We start from the raw sequence: 15061 nt of genomic DNA, 5'->3' as shown, positions 1-15061 counted from the left end.
AACACTATCAATCGATATGTATCAAGTAAAAATGTTAAGCCGTATATTTAGAAATTTCAAGGACATACTGCAGACCTATATTAAAACTAAAGCCTCATGATTTGCTTAGGGCAATGACATTGCTTTGTTTTTAAATATCACATATAAATAATTTCTCCAGTGAACTTTATTTTTTTGCCCTTCATTTCTTTAGGAAAAAAGTGTCCTCTGTTATTGAAGATGCCAAATAAAATGAATCAATAGAAATTAATAGGCAATGGAACTTGATGAATTCTCCTGGAGAATATTTCATGATGAAAGCTTGGCAGCTGTTCCTGTGATTAATCAAGATAATGTGCAAACCCTTAGCTCCAGATAAACTGGCATTTTCCTTCTTTCTGGAATATTCCTCTTCTTTCTTTTTTCCTCCAAGAACAGTTAACCTTTCTTTCCAGTCTATATTCTTCCCTGTGATGTCTCTCTGTACTTCTATATCCAAATCTTACTTTCCCCAGGAAAATCTTTCAGCTCACTAGAAAAGGAAGACAGCTTATTCTCTCTGACACTCCAGTGTGTTTTATATTTCTAGCACTCAACACTTGATCATATAGTGTAATATTGTCCATGTCACATATTTCTCACATCTTAAATACTTCAAAACAATGGAGTTGTATGCTTACCTTTAAAATATGGGGGACAAGGGGAGCGGAGAAGGTAGGTAGTCAATAAATATCCCTGCTGTGAGCTAGAGCAAATGCACACCATAGGGCTAAGTACATCAGAAGCAAGGATACTTTGAGAGTTGATCCAGTCATTAGCTAGCACATATGCTGAAAGAGGGCTTTCTCTATGAATAGTGGACACTTCCAGCTATCCCACCTTTCCTATAATAGATAAGTGGAAACAAAAATAAAATTTTTAAAAAAACTCATAGAAAAAGTTTTGAATTTACTTGACTATAGAAGATTTACCTGGCTAAAAATGGTCTTCTTCTGGCCTACCAGGGATCAAACTTCCCATCTTTGCCTGACAGCAGCAAGAGGGTTAAAAGTGAACCTTATTTACCACCCATAACATGCCAGTGACTAACATTTGTCTTCCCACTAAAGTTTACAACAATCTCATGAGGAAGGCATTATTAGTTCCATTTCTCCCTACAAAATTTTCTCTGGATGATAAAAAATATAGGATTACAAAGAAAATATGGTCAAGATGTGATATTTCTTGTAGATAATTTTTTCTTCGTTCTATAAAATGAGTTTATATTAAGAAATGAAATAGTTTATGTGTTTATAACATTCATAAATATAATATATCAAATGTTATTACTTATTAAATAAAATCTATGATTTATTAGGGCTCAAAAAGTTACATATCAAACCACTAATATATTACATTCAAAAAATTATCTTATGTTACTAAAGAAAGATTATGTGTCTGAGTGTGTTCTACAAATTGTTTTTTTCCTTAAAAATCACTAATCAAACTCAAATTTCATCTTCTTCTGTGTTTGCCAAGCTCACCATATGCAGCAATAACAAAATTGGGGTTTTCTCCAGCCTCCACATTCTATCATTTATTGATCTATAATGTGTCCTAATATCATAACTAGAGGCAAACTTTACCAAATTAAGCCTGCTCACAGAGTAACTCCATATATGTGGAAAATTTGCTTGCATTTGGAGATTATACTGCTTGTCCTCTGCAAAGAGGGCAATGTCTTCAAATATGAAGACTTTTGCAGCTGTTCAGCTAGTTGACTAATCACTTCTGAGATTTTCTTCCCCAAAATAAAAATAATCAGAGAACTAATTGTAACTCATAATAGTATCAGAACTTGGCATTTCTGAAGAGCTTTTCATCACTGGATTTCACAAGTCTGAGCCTATCTCTGAAATCATGAGCTTTGCTTTCAAAATTCCAAGTGGGAGGCTGAGTAGTAACAGAGATTCTCTGCAGCAGGTTTGGGTTAGGATTTGATATTCTTCTCTCACATCTTTCACCTCACATCCATGTAGCCCTGAACTTGGTCAGCAGAATCCCTAACAGTGTGAAATGCTGCACAGAGCACTGCATGCAGAGTCCCACCTCCTGAAATGCTCTTGGGCTCCATCTTAATAGAGTCATGGAATCAGGTAAGTGACTGCTTTACCCACCCCCTGTGGATTTGGTGACAATCTCAGCTTTTAGGGGATCAAATAAATGAATGTGCTTTCTAAAGTATTAAGCATGTTCATGCAAATATAAATTATGATTAGCATTTATCTGTCATTAGCTCAACATTGTCATCAACTTCTTCAGCTATAAAAGGGAAAGAAGAGGATGTGTCAGCATATATATAATCACTATGCAGAATACGTTTAGAGGTTTTGCTAAATGGAATACATTTTAAGTTTTTCATAATCCAGCTGTATCTACAAAAAAACCAATCTTGGCTGTTTATTGTTCATTTCAGTTACATTGATGTTTTTAGTTATAATTGATTTCTAATCAAGAAACTCTATTTGTTGACCAAGCCTTGCTACCAACTAGTTATGTGACTTCAGGCAAGTTATCTAATTTTTTCAGGTCTTTTCCTCAGTGGAAAACTAGGGGGTGGGAAAGAGATTAGACAAAAAGAACAAACAGAGAGTGTTGGTCTGGATTACCCAGTTCAGAAAAATACAACTTTAATAATCCACCTCTAGGAGAACTCTGGCCTTAAGCAGAGGGGGCTTGCTGCTTTAGAACTCTATATATTCCCAGATCTTCGCATAAAAATGTATGAGGAAGGTAAGATTTGCTATTTGAGTACAGCATTTCTCAAGCTGGATTCAAAGTACAATAGCTTAATTTGGAACTCTGACTAAAAATGCCTGAAGACTTTGCAAAAGCAATAAATAAAGGATGGCATACAAGAAATGTTTGTTGATTGCTTCAATTGCTGACACTAAAAAATATACTGAGAACATAGAACAGAATGAGGTTTTATCATGGGAAAATATAAATTCCAAAATTAAATAAATTAATTAGAAGGATAGAGTCAGTAACCTAACTATGAGATTTTGAAACAATCATATATACTTTTTCTCCATTTTTTAAAGGAAGATAAGAAGTGGGATGGTGAAATATTATCAACATTTATTATAGGGTTGTTATAACCATAAAATAATAAACCAAATGTGAGAATTTGGGGAAACTAAAACATTATATATAATATAGGGCAAATGTTTAATTTAAAGATATGTGTGTCATACAATTTTTAGGGTATTTTCAAAACTAGGCTACCAATGTCTAGCTTCTCAAAAGGGAAAAGTATTTGTTTAATTCTTGCATATGGATTTAATAAAATATTTCAAAAATAGTCAAACTGGAGCTGCTACCATAACCAGATTATAACTTGTTTTTATTAAAAAAAGATCACAGCATTGCCTGTAATTGGGTTTTTGAAGTACAGATATTATTTATTTTAAGTAAAAGATTCTGGGAAAACTGAGTATAAAGACAATTTTAAATGACATTTTCAATGAAGATTTAGTGGTCTCTTACAAAGTGAAGCATCTTTTTATAGGATATATCATTACCTCTAGTATTTCTTATTTAATAAATCCATGTTTGCATGTATTTGGCTTTCTTAAAGTAGTTGAGACTCATTTTCTTTCTTATCAATAATTACAAGTTTTTTATTGCAATGTATAGTAATTAAATGCATACTGTGTTCCAGCAAGGCTTTGTTTAGTATTTACTTTCAAATAGTTAACTAATTAGTTGAGATTGGTGATATGCAAGCAAATATGTTTAATAAAGTGTGAAATTAGCATATTAGGGCTTTATAGGCCACAGCAATATTCCAAGGAGCAGTAATCATTTACACTAAGGAGGTGAAGAGAGATCAGGAAAGGATGTCTACAAGAACTGGTTCTCAAGCAGACCCCTGAAACCCTTGAGTCCAGGCCTTAGTTCCTGGATGGCATTTCTGGACCCATCCTGAGCCAGAAGAAAACATGCCACCCTGAGGGTAAAGACCCAGTCCTGGAAGGATTCACCACTAGCTGACTGCAGAGTCCTTGGGCTTTGAATAAACATCAGAGGTAGCCAAGCAATAGTCACCACTGGCTTTGGGTGAGTCTGGGCAGGCTTCAGGTATGAATTGATGTTGGTGGCCACAAGGGAATGCCCATATCACTCCTCCTTTAACTCCAGCAGCCCAGCACAGAGAGTGAGGGAAGAAAGTGACAGACTTTGCCTGGAAATCCAGGGAATTGTCACTTATCTTACCCAAGTACACCAAAGTGGTACCACCAGGAGTCTGCAGAAGTCAGTATTACTGAGCTTGGGGAACCCCTAATGCTGATACAGCTGCAGTGACTAAAGATTTAGATCACAAAACTCAATTCCCTTTGAATATCTAGAAATCCTTCTCAAGAATCATGGATTCAAATAAGGCCAGACTGTAAATATTAAAATAAATACCTAATTCTTCAATGCCCAGACACCAACAAACATCTACAGCATCAAGAACATTCAAGAAGACATGACTTCACCAAATTACCTAAGTAAGGTATCAATAACTAATCCTGGGGTGATGGAGATAGGTGACCTTTCAGACAAATAATTCAAAATAGCTGTCCTGAAGAAGCTCAATAAACTTTAAGATAACACAGAGAAGGAACTGAGAAGCCTATCATAGAAATTTAACAAAGAGAAATAATAAAAAATCAAGAGACATTCTAGAGCTTAAGAATTCGATTGACAAACTGACAAATGAGAAATGTATCAGAGTATCTCAACAGAAGAATTGACCAAGCAGAAGGAAGAACTAGTGAGCCTTAAGACAGGCTATTTAAAAATAGACAGTCAGAAGAGAAAAAAGAAAATAAATAAGAAATAAAGCATGTTTATGAGATCTAGAAAATAGCCTCAAGAGGGCAAATCTAAGAGTTATTGGCTGTAAAGAGGAGGTAGAGAGAGAGACTGGGGTAGAAAGTTTATTCAAAGAAATAATAAAAGAGAATTTTCCAAACCTAGAGAAAGATATTAATATTCAGGTACAAGAAGGTCATAGAACACCAAGCTGATTGAACCCAAAGCAGACTACCTCAAGACATGTAATAATCAAGCTCCCAAAGGTCAAGGATAAAGAAAATGTCCTAAGGAAAGCAAGAAAAAATAAAAAAAATTACATATAAAGAAGCTACATTTTGTCTAACAGCAGACTTCTCAGTAGAAACCTTACAGGCCAGGAGAGGGTGGCCTGACATACTTAAAGTGCTGAGAGAAAAAAATCTTAACCCTAGAATAGTATATCCCTGCAAAAATATTCTTCAAACATTAAGGAGAAATAAATACTTTCCCAGGCATACAAAAGTTGATGGATTTCATCATCACCAGACCTGTCCTATAAGAAATATTAAAAGGAATTCTTCCACCTGAAAAAAAGGACATTAATAAACAATAAAAATCACCTGAAAGAATACAACTCTTCGGTAAGAGTAAGTACACAAATACAGAATACTGTATTGCTGTAATTGTAACATATATATCAATTGTATCTTAAGTAGGAAGACTGAAAGACAAATCTATCAAAAATAACAACTTTTTAAGAGATAGATAGTATGAAAAGACATGGCTGGAAACAACAAAAAGTTAAAAAGCAGGGTGGGGATATAATTAAAGGGTAAACTTTCTGTTAGATTTCTCCTTGTTTATTTGTTCATTTTTATGTAAGAAGAGTTGTCATATGTTTAAAATAATTGGTTATAAAATGTTTTTTTGCAAGCCACATCGTAACCTCAAATCAAAAAACTTACAAAAGATACACAAAAAATAAAAGCAAGAAATTAAAACACACTACCAGAGAAAAATCACTCTTAACAAAGTAAGATAGCAAGGAAGTAAGCAAAAAAGAAAAGACCACAAAGCAACCAGAAACCAAATAACAACATAGCCATAGTAAGTCTTTACCTATTAATAATAATATCGAATGTGAATGGACTAAATATACATTAAAAAGACATACAGTAGCTGAATGGATTTAAAAAAAAAAAAACAAGAGCCAACTATATGTTGTCTGCTACTACAGACAACAAAATAAGAAAACTATCAGCCAATATATCTGATGAACATAGATGCAAAAATCCTCAACAAAAGACTAACTTCAAGCCAACTTCAACAGCACATTAAAAAGATGATCAAATGGGATTCATTCTAGAGATGCAGTGATGGTTCAACATACACAAATCAGCCAATGACACATCATTTCAACAGAATGAAGAACAAAACCCATATGATCAGTTCACTGGTTCTGAAAAAGCATTTAATAAAATTCAACATCCTTTCATAATGAAGACTCTTGAAAATCTGAGTATTGAAAGAACTTACCTCAACACACAAAGAAAGCCATATATGACAGACCACAGTAAGTGTCATACTGAATGGGGAAAAACTGAAAGTCTTTCCTCTAAGATCTGAAACAAGACAGGATGCCCACTTTCAGCACTGTTATTCAACATAGTACTGGAATTTCTAGCTAGAGCAATCAGAGAAGAAAAAGAAATAAAGGTCATCCAAATTGGAAAAGAAGTCAAATTATCCTTGTGTGCATACAATAAGATCTTATATCTAGAGAAACCTAAAGACTCCACCCAAAAATTATTAGAATTGACAAACAAATTCAGTAAAGTTGCAGGATACAAAATAAACATACAAAAATCAGTAGCATTTCTATATGCTACCAATAAACAAGCTGAAAAAGAAATAAAGAAAGTAACATCATTTACAATAGCTACAAATAAAATAAAATACCTAGGAATAAACTTAAACAAAAAAATGAAAAACTTCTATAACTAAAACTATAAAACATTGATGAAAGAAGTTGAAGAGGATGCAAAAAATGGAAAAATATTCCATGCTCATGTATTAGAAGAATCAATATTGTTAAAATGTCCATGTTACCCAAAGCAATCTACAGATTCAGTGCAATCACCATCAAAATACCAAGGGCATGCTTCAGAGAAATAAAAAACATAATCCTAAATGTTATATGGAACCACAATAGACTCTGAATAGCCACAGCCATCTTGGGCAAAAGGGCAAAACTGGAGGAATTATGTTACCTACTTCAAATTAAATTATAGAGCTATAGTAACCAAAACAGCATGGTACTGGAATAAAACAGACACAAAGACCAATGGAATAGAATAGAGAATCCAGAAATAAATCCACACATCTACAGTGAAATTGTCTTTGATATAGTTGCCATGAACACATAGTGGGAAAATGACAGTCTTTTCAATAAATGGTACTGAAAAAACTGAATATCCATATGTAGAAGAATAAAACTAGACCCTATCTCTTGCCATATACAAAAATCAAATCAAAATGGATTAAAGACTTAAATCTATGAAATTACTGAAAGAAAACATTGGAGAAATGCTTCAGGACATTGGTCTGGGCAAGGACATCCTGAGTAATACCCCCAAAGCACAGACAACCAAAGAATATTGGACAAATGAGATCACATCATGCTAAAAAGCTTCTGCACAACAAAGGAAACAAAGTGAAAAGGCAATTCACAGAATGGTGGAAAATATTTTCAAACTCTACGCATTTGACAAGGGATTGATAACCAGGACATATAAGGAGCTCCAGAAACTCAATAGGAAAAAATCAAATGATCCATTTAAAAAATGGGCAAAAGATCTGAAAGACATTTCTCAAAAGAAGACATACAAATGGCCAATAGGTACATAAAAAATGCTCAAAGCCTTTAGTCATCAGAGAAATGCAAGTGAAAACTATAATGAGATATCATCTCACCCATGTTAAAATGGCTTTTATCAAAAAGACAAGCAATAACTAATGCTGACGAGGATGTGGAGAAATGGAAAAACTTGTACACTGTTTTTGGGAATGTAAATTGTGCAACTACCTTGGAGAACAATGTGAAAGTTCCACAAAAAACTAAAAATAGAACTACCATATGACCCAGCAATCCTGCAGCTGGGCATATATTCAAAGGAGGAGAATTCAGTATATCAAGAAGATACCTGTACTCCCATGTTTATTACAGCACTATTCACAATAGCCATGATATAGATTCAATCTAAGTGCCCATCAATTGCTGAATAGATAAAGAAACATGGTACATATACATAATGGAATATTCCATAGCCACAACAAAAGAATGAATTCCTGCCATTTGCAACAACATGTATGGAACTGGGGAACATTATGTTAAGTGAAATAAGCCACACACAGAAAGACAAATTTCCCATATTCTCACTCATATGTGGGAGCTACATATTAGAAACAATTGCTCTCATGAAGACAGAGAGTAGAATGATGATTTATGAAGGCTGGGAAGGGTAGTGGGGAGAGGGGGATAAAATAAGGATGGTTAATGGGTGCAAAAATATAGTTAGATAGAATGGGCAATATTTGATACCACAACAAAGTGACTATAATCAAAATGAGTTAGGGTATGCTTTCAAATAACTAAAAGAGTGGAATTGGAATGTTCCTAACACAAAGGAATGTTAAGTTCCTAAGGTGATGGATACCCTAATTGGCCTGATTTGATTAATTCACAATGTATGCCTATATCAAAATATCACATGTACCCTATAAAAATATACAACTATTCTGTACCCACAATAATTTAAAAATTTTAAAAAAGAAGGAGTCCTTAAGTGTAATAGATATAACTGATACCTATTAGGTATCAATAATAGTTATCACTGACATCTATTATGTATCAGTAATCTATATTATTGTGTCAGTGTCCTTTCCCAAAAGAACCAGGATAGGATGGTAAACTATTGGAGGTTGTTGAGGTGAAGGGAGATGAATAACCCAAGAGAAAACAGCCGGAGCATATTTATAGAGACATGAAATAGCTTAAAGATTTCTCATATCTGTAAGCAATTAAATGAGACTGGCACATGAGCCAAAATAAGTGTGTGGGAAAGTAAACTCTTGTTTCTCTTGATCTGATCTGAGCATTATCCATGATACAGAAGTGAGTCCATAAGAAAGACTACTGGTGCGGTGTAGAGATTGTCTAGAAATAAGACGTGGGGATCCTGGAAAGGAAACGACAGTGCAGATGTGCCCGCCATTTAGGCCATTTAGGGCTAAACTAGAGGTGATTCAATGCACTGGGTGCTGAATGTTCTGAGATCTCACTTGGGAAACTTGAAAAAGAGAAAATGCCAGAAAGGAAGAAAATTGCACACTTGGCTTTCCCTTCCTCCCCGTCACCCACCTCCCCCCATCCCCATCCACACACAGCCTGACCTAGATGGTTCTCCTTTTTATTTCAAAACTGAGAAGTTCTTGTGTGTGTGTGTGTGTGTGTGTGTGTGTGTGTGTGTGTGTGTGTGTTTAATGAAGGAAGGCAGCTAGTAAAGAGAACAGAACACATTTTTATGGTACTTCCTCATAGATTAAGCAGATCACATAGAACACGTACTTTTTATGTAACCCTGTAAGTTCAGAAGAGAATTTTGAAACCGAACAATACAGAAAGGCAAAATTATTAAATCTACAAACAGCCTGCTCCATTAACCACTAGGTTGCATCACTATCTGAAATAAAAGCAATTTTTGGGTTGTCTATGGGTTTATCCTCTTCCTCACACACACACCTATGATGCTAACCTCTCTTGTGTAAAACCAGTTTATAATCGGTTCAGGCAGGTAAGTTGGGCTATTAATATTGAGGCAGATGTTGTTATTTGCCTACCATATATTCTTTCTCTATATTATTATGGGAACTTAATTTTCTTTGAAATATACTTGAATCCAATTTGAAAGCTACATTTCCCCAGCATCCTCATTGCTCCCATGAATAGGCATATAATAATTCTAGCCAATGAGATATAGGAAGACGTGTGCTAAGGATTTATGAAAAATTTGCTTATCTGACAGAGGCACTTCCCCTTTCTCTTTGTCCCTTCTTGGATCCAACCTGACATACAGAAGTGATACGAGATTAGCTGAATGCTATGATCAGAATGGGTTCTGAAATTATCCCTTTCATATTCATATATAGATCAGCCACTTTTCTCATAGCACTCAGAACTGCTGCAATATAGGACACTTTATTTAAAATGGAAAAGAGAACTGAATCCTAGGTACTATAATGTAAAAATTTGAAAATCTATACTAAAGTTTCTCTGGTCTCTGTGAGTAGAAGAAAAAGTATGTGGTCTCACTTCAAAATGCAAAATATAATCAGTCATACTATGAGCACAAAGATGGATTTGCTTCTCCAACACATACACTAATTAAATCCTCTCAGTTCTCTAATTTCGTCTTAAAAATTGATAATTGCCCCCCCCAAAAAAAAAAGAATATATTTTTTAAAAGATGCTTCAACTGCAAAGATAAAAGTTAGGCAAAAACAGCTTAGTGACCACCAAAATTCACGCTCCCTTCTAAGAAGTGGCTACCCCGCTAGGGGTATTTCTCAGCTTTCCACTGCATGTAGTGGGACTAGGTGACTATTTCTCACCATTGCCGTGTAAACTGGTCTTGTGTGTCACTTGAGGGCTGCAGAGATAGGTGTAACTCTTCAGATCTCTTTTTCCATCTGTCAGCTGACTCTGAGTATCTAGAAGTGGGAGGAGCCACAAGACCGAAGGATATTGAATTCACAAGTGATTGCATGGAAGGCCACCTGCCAATTAGGAACAACAATACAGAGCTGTTCATGAGTAAGAAATACAGTTTCATTGTGCTAAGTTACCAAGACTTTTGGGGTGAACATGTTGCTGAAGCTAGTGTTACTCTAATTAATATAAAGGCAAAAAATAAAAAGCTCACATTTTACTGAGTTAAACCTAAAATAACTGAAAAAGTGCTAAAGTCATTTAGTGGGCTCAGAAATAATTAAATGAAATCTGCTGTGAGATAAAAATGAGATAATATCAAAATTAAATTAATTTGTAAGAAAATAAAGAAAATTACCTTTTGTTCTACCTTGAGTTTACCATTTATAAAATCTATACCTGCCAGTTACTAAATATCTTTTAATGCTTCAGGACTCGGTTAGACTGGGCACAGTCTGATTTCTGCAAACAATTTCCCTTATTTATTTCTCTAAGAAAATAAAATGAATATGATGTTTCATGTGTTTTTTCTGTGAAGTAAAGCCTAGTACAATATGCAATTGATTTTGAATAGTTTATTTCAAGGTAATTCTGATTTAGGTTCAGAAGTCAATTATCTTTCATAGAAAAGTTATGTTTAATAGAAGCTAAGAAGGCCATTATTTTTTCCTCTAAAATTAGAGAATTTCTATTGCAGTATATCCAGGAACCCTCTACAAGGCTAAGGTGAAGTTTTTGGATAAAGGTGCTATCATGTTCCAGGTCCTTGCAAAGACATCAGTGTTATTCTTTATCCCAGTGTGACAAATAGTTTCTGGTCTAGAAAGGCATTCTTGTAACTGGCTTGTGAGAATTTATAAAGCCCTCCTATGGACCAGCCAGGAAGAGCCACATACTTTTCAGTCTAGCTCATTCCAGCAAGATAACAAAGAGAACAGAAAAAAACGCAGTAAACGTCTCTTTTCTAAATTAGTGAGATGCCATTTTACTCAGGACTTGCAGAAATTCCAAGGGTTGGAGCTTAAATTCAGCATCCATCTATTCTTCCACCTTCAAAATCTTTTCAGAAAAGAATTACTTTAGACAATATTATTTTTGTGCAGTGAATACGGGGTGAAATGGAGCACAGAAATATTTTCTCATTTTCATTCTGAAATGTCTATCTACAGTTTTATCTTTGCATCTATTTGACTACAGTGTAGTTATAAAGCCATCTGTTATCTAATTAACATTCTATTGTAAAATTAGGATAATTTTTTCCATAGAAGCCTCATATATAAAATGAGGAGCCATTTTGTTCTTTTGGAAAATAAATCAGCTTAGACTAACCAATGATGCAGTATGTTTTAGGATTTTACCAGTAACCAAAATTATAGGCTAAGGGAGCATGGATATGGGGGAAATACCTCCTTTGTCTTACAAACAAGATCCCAGCTTTATTTGGGGGTGGCGATGGGCTCAGCCCAAAACACAATTATTCCAGGTTCCTTTGCTGGAGAGCATGGGCATTTTTTATAGTTATGACCTATAAGATGTAAGTTAAAATCTCTAGATGGTCTGGGAAAGCTGATTCAGCTGGCACATGCGTGGAATGTAGTCAGGATTCTGGCAATGAGGCAGCCATCTTGGGACCATGGGGCAACAAATAGTAGGACAAGAGCCACAGGCTAAGGATGGTTGAGAGGAAGAAAAATGAGCTTAGACCCCTGAGGACTATGGATCTGTTAGTCCTATCTTCAGACTTAATGTCACATGAGAAAAACAAACCTCTATTGGTTAAGCTAGTGAATGTTGGATTATTTCCTATGAGCAGCGAAGCCAAACTTATACCAAGTTGATCCAATTAGGAAAAGGTTTCAAAAAATTGTATAGGAACAGTTTCCAAATATTTCAGAAGCATTCATTTACTTTGGCAATTATTAAACTGATATATATCAATGAAACATTTTTATACGCTTCTTAAAATAACTCCTCCAAAGAACTCTACTAAGCTGTGCTATATGCAGTTCCTATGCATGGACATATTATAAATGCTTTTCATTCCTCCATTTATTTATTCACCGAACATTTATTAAGGCCTCAGTAAACACTGTAGTTAGGGACAGGGATACGAGGATAAAAAATGCAGTGCCTGACTACAAGGAGCTCAGTTTATTTGAAAGAACTAGGACAGAATATTTTTAAAACACTGTTTTCCAGTTCTTTGCCTACTATGGGTTGTTTATTTCACATACATTAGCCCTCTAAGAGAAGGACAAGCCTAGCACCACAATTAACATTAAAAATATAAAAGCATCTGAACTACCAGCATGTTCTACATAGCGTAATGTTCATAATGCGATTTCATCATTTGAAAATTTAATTAAATGTTGCACCAGTATGTTCATTATAGTTGTGAAAAATAATTGAAGAAAGTTTCTCATACCAATCACTATACAACTTGTTTTTCCAAAATCAGACTACTACTAAAAGTAGATATTTAGTGCCATTCCACTTTGTTTTCTGTCATTTCTATTACTAAAAAAAAATCACTGTATATCAAGTCTTTAGTCTAATATCAAAGGACAATTATTCACTGTAGTATGATGATAAAATACCAGGTTAGTATCAGGAAAATCATGTTCATCTGACCTCGTCCTCTGTGTCAGTTAAGAACTTCATTTAACTTCTTTCCCCCTCAGTTTCCTTATGAGTTAAATGACAAGTTAGAATTAGATCGCAGTGCTCTTTGGTAGACCCAAATTCTCTTATTTCCTTGCTCTATTCTCAGTGTGATGCATTAGCAGACAGGTTTCCCAGCTAAGAGAAAAACCTTAGGATTATTTTTAAATGATGCATGCTTTCTCTATTTCTGTTACCTCAGGATTACACATCTTAGCCCATATCGCAAATCAAACCACAATTCTATATATAATTAAACAATGTCATCTTAATAATACTATATCACTGTACTCAGAATCAAAACAGAAGATCAGTTTTATTATTTCTAGCTTTTAAGAACATAATTTGTATTGCATACATTTGAGATAATTGAATGAAAATTAGATGGACAGTACATTGTTTTCAATCTGCTGTTTAAAGTAACCCCTACACATCTAGGCATGAATCTATTATTGCAAAAATTATCTCAAAACACACTGATTCCCTTACTCCATTCTGAGAAATTGTTTTCAAAGTCTAAAAGCAGATTTATTTTATGCAAAATCTGAATGCCAAAATTCAGATCTTATTTTTTAAAATAGACAACGGAAGTAATTAATTAACATATCTGACATTTATCTGCAAACTGCCATCACAGGTCCTTGCTTTTCTCATCGCTTGCATGAAAATTTCAGAAGTTGAAATACATTAAGTACAACTAGTTTCACCAACCACATTCTGAATTTAATACACAAGAGTAAAAATGCTATCATCTTTCTTGCAACAAAATGCTTAAGAAACATGAGCACTCTTTTACAGATCCTTTAGTTATCATCCTACAAAAAAACTCTTAATCCCCACTATCTCATGGCATATGCACATATTCCCCTCTACTCACCACAATGAGTTAAAGTTGACAAAAGCTCTCGGTGGAAGTCTTTGAGTTCTCACTCTGCTTTACCATTTCCTTCGTTTTAGATGTCATGGCACAGGACTGTACAGACAGCAATTCATTCTATTACGTTTACTGCAAACACCAAAAGAGGTATCTTGCACTTGCTGGATGATTTAGCTTTTATGCTTCTGGTCATTCTTTCAAAAAGAATGAGACCAGTTTCTGAGCTATTCTTAACTCTCTTTCCAAAACATTTCAAAAGAGAAAGACAAGAAAGACTTCATGATTTCCATGCAAACTCCCAGCCTGCCCGCCTGCCTGCTGCTGCCAATACTTCTTACTCTTGCTGGTGATGACATTCAGCGAGCTCCCCAGCACTGATGCTGCGTTATGTAAGGCTGTCTAGGTCAAGTGTAGGAGACACACTGCTGGCCTGTGGAAACTCATGGAACTGTTTCTTCAGATTAACACTTCAGGGGCTATGGAAGCTGGAGGAAGCTGAGCTTTCACTACATCTTTTGGGGGTAAATATTTTTGCATGTTGCAATGGTTTATATACTATAGTCTTGGCAGATGCCTGTCAGCCATGCTGAGAGGTGCAGGGAAAATTACTAAGAGATTCCAGTTCTGTCAGCATGCTTGAATAAGCATAGTAAGTCTTCCAGCAATCCTAGCTTTAAGACACTTGTGCAGTAAATAAATCATAAATTAGAATTTGCTTATCAAGCATCATTTCTAACCATTGAGGCATGCATGTTGATTTGATGTTTAAACTCTGACTACAATCCATTTGATCAGAGGTGTTATAGGAGAGCATCATTAGATGTGGCTATTAGCTCAAAGAGATTTACTGCAGTTCTTGGCTGTTACATTGCCCTTGTATCTGACTGCAAGTTTGCTTTTCTTGTAAATGAGCTATACATCTGCATGTATTTGTCTTCTGTTGTGATTGTTTG

At 34.8% G+C, this 15061-nt stretch overlaps 1 protein-coding gene and 1 long non-coding RNA gene across 10 annotated transcripts in view; one reads left to right on the top strand and one right to left on the bottom strand.

The window, feature by feature from the left end:
* LOC105867224 (uncharacterized) overlaps nt 1–14528 on the bottom strand; it is a 142531-nt gene extending 128003 nt beyond the window's left edge. For all 4 annotated transcript variants that reach the window (XR_012920557.1, XR_012920558.1, XR_012920560.1 and 1 more), the window contains exon 1: nt 14109–14528. This is a non-coding gene — a long non-coding RNA (uncharacterized LOC105867224). The remainder of the gene's footprint in view (nt 1–14108) is intronic.
* The window catches only part of SCN1A (sodium voltage-gated channel alpha subunit 1), a 150787-nt gene continuing 150007 nt past the window's right edge, over nt 14282–15061 (top strand). For 5 of the 6 annotated variants that reach the window (XM_076005623.1, XM_076005621.1, XM_076005622.1 and 2 more), the window contains exon 1: nt 14283–14629. The gene's annotated coding sequence lies outside the window, so the exon portion shown is untranslated. Of the gene's footprint in view, nt 14630–15061 lie in introns of all 6 variants that reach the window. The other variant, XM_076005619.1, reaches the window with a different exon arrangement.

Source organism: Microcebus murinus, chromosome 8, assembly GCF_040939455.1.
Source record: "Microcebus murinus isolate Inina chromosome 8, M.murinus_Inina_mat1.0, whole genome shotgun sequence".
Classification (NCBI taxonomy): Eukaryota; Metazoa; Chordata; class Mammalia; order Primates; family Cheirogaleidae; genus Microcebus; species Microcebus murinus.
Note: the sequence above shows the minus strand (reverse complement) of the source record. Positions and strands in the feature narration are given on the sequence as shown.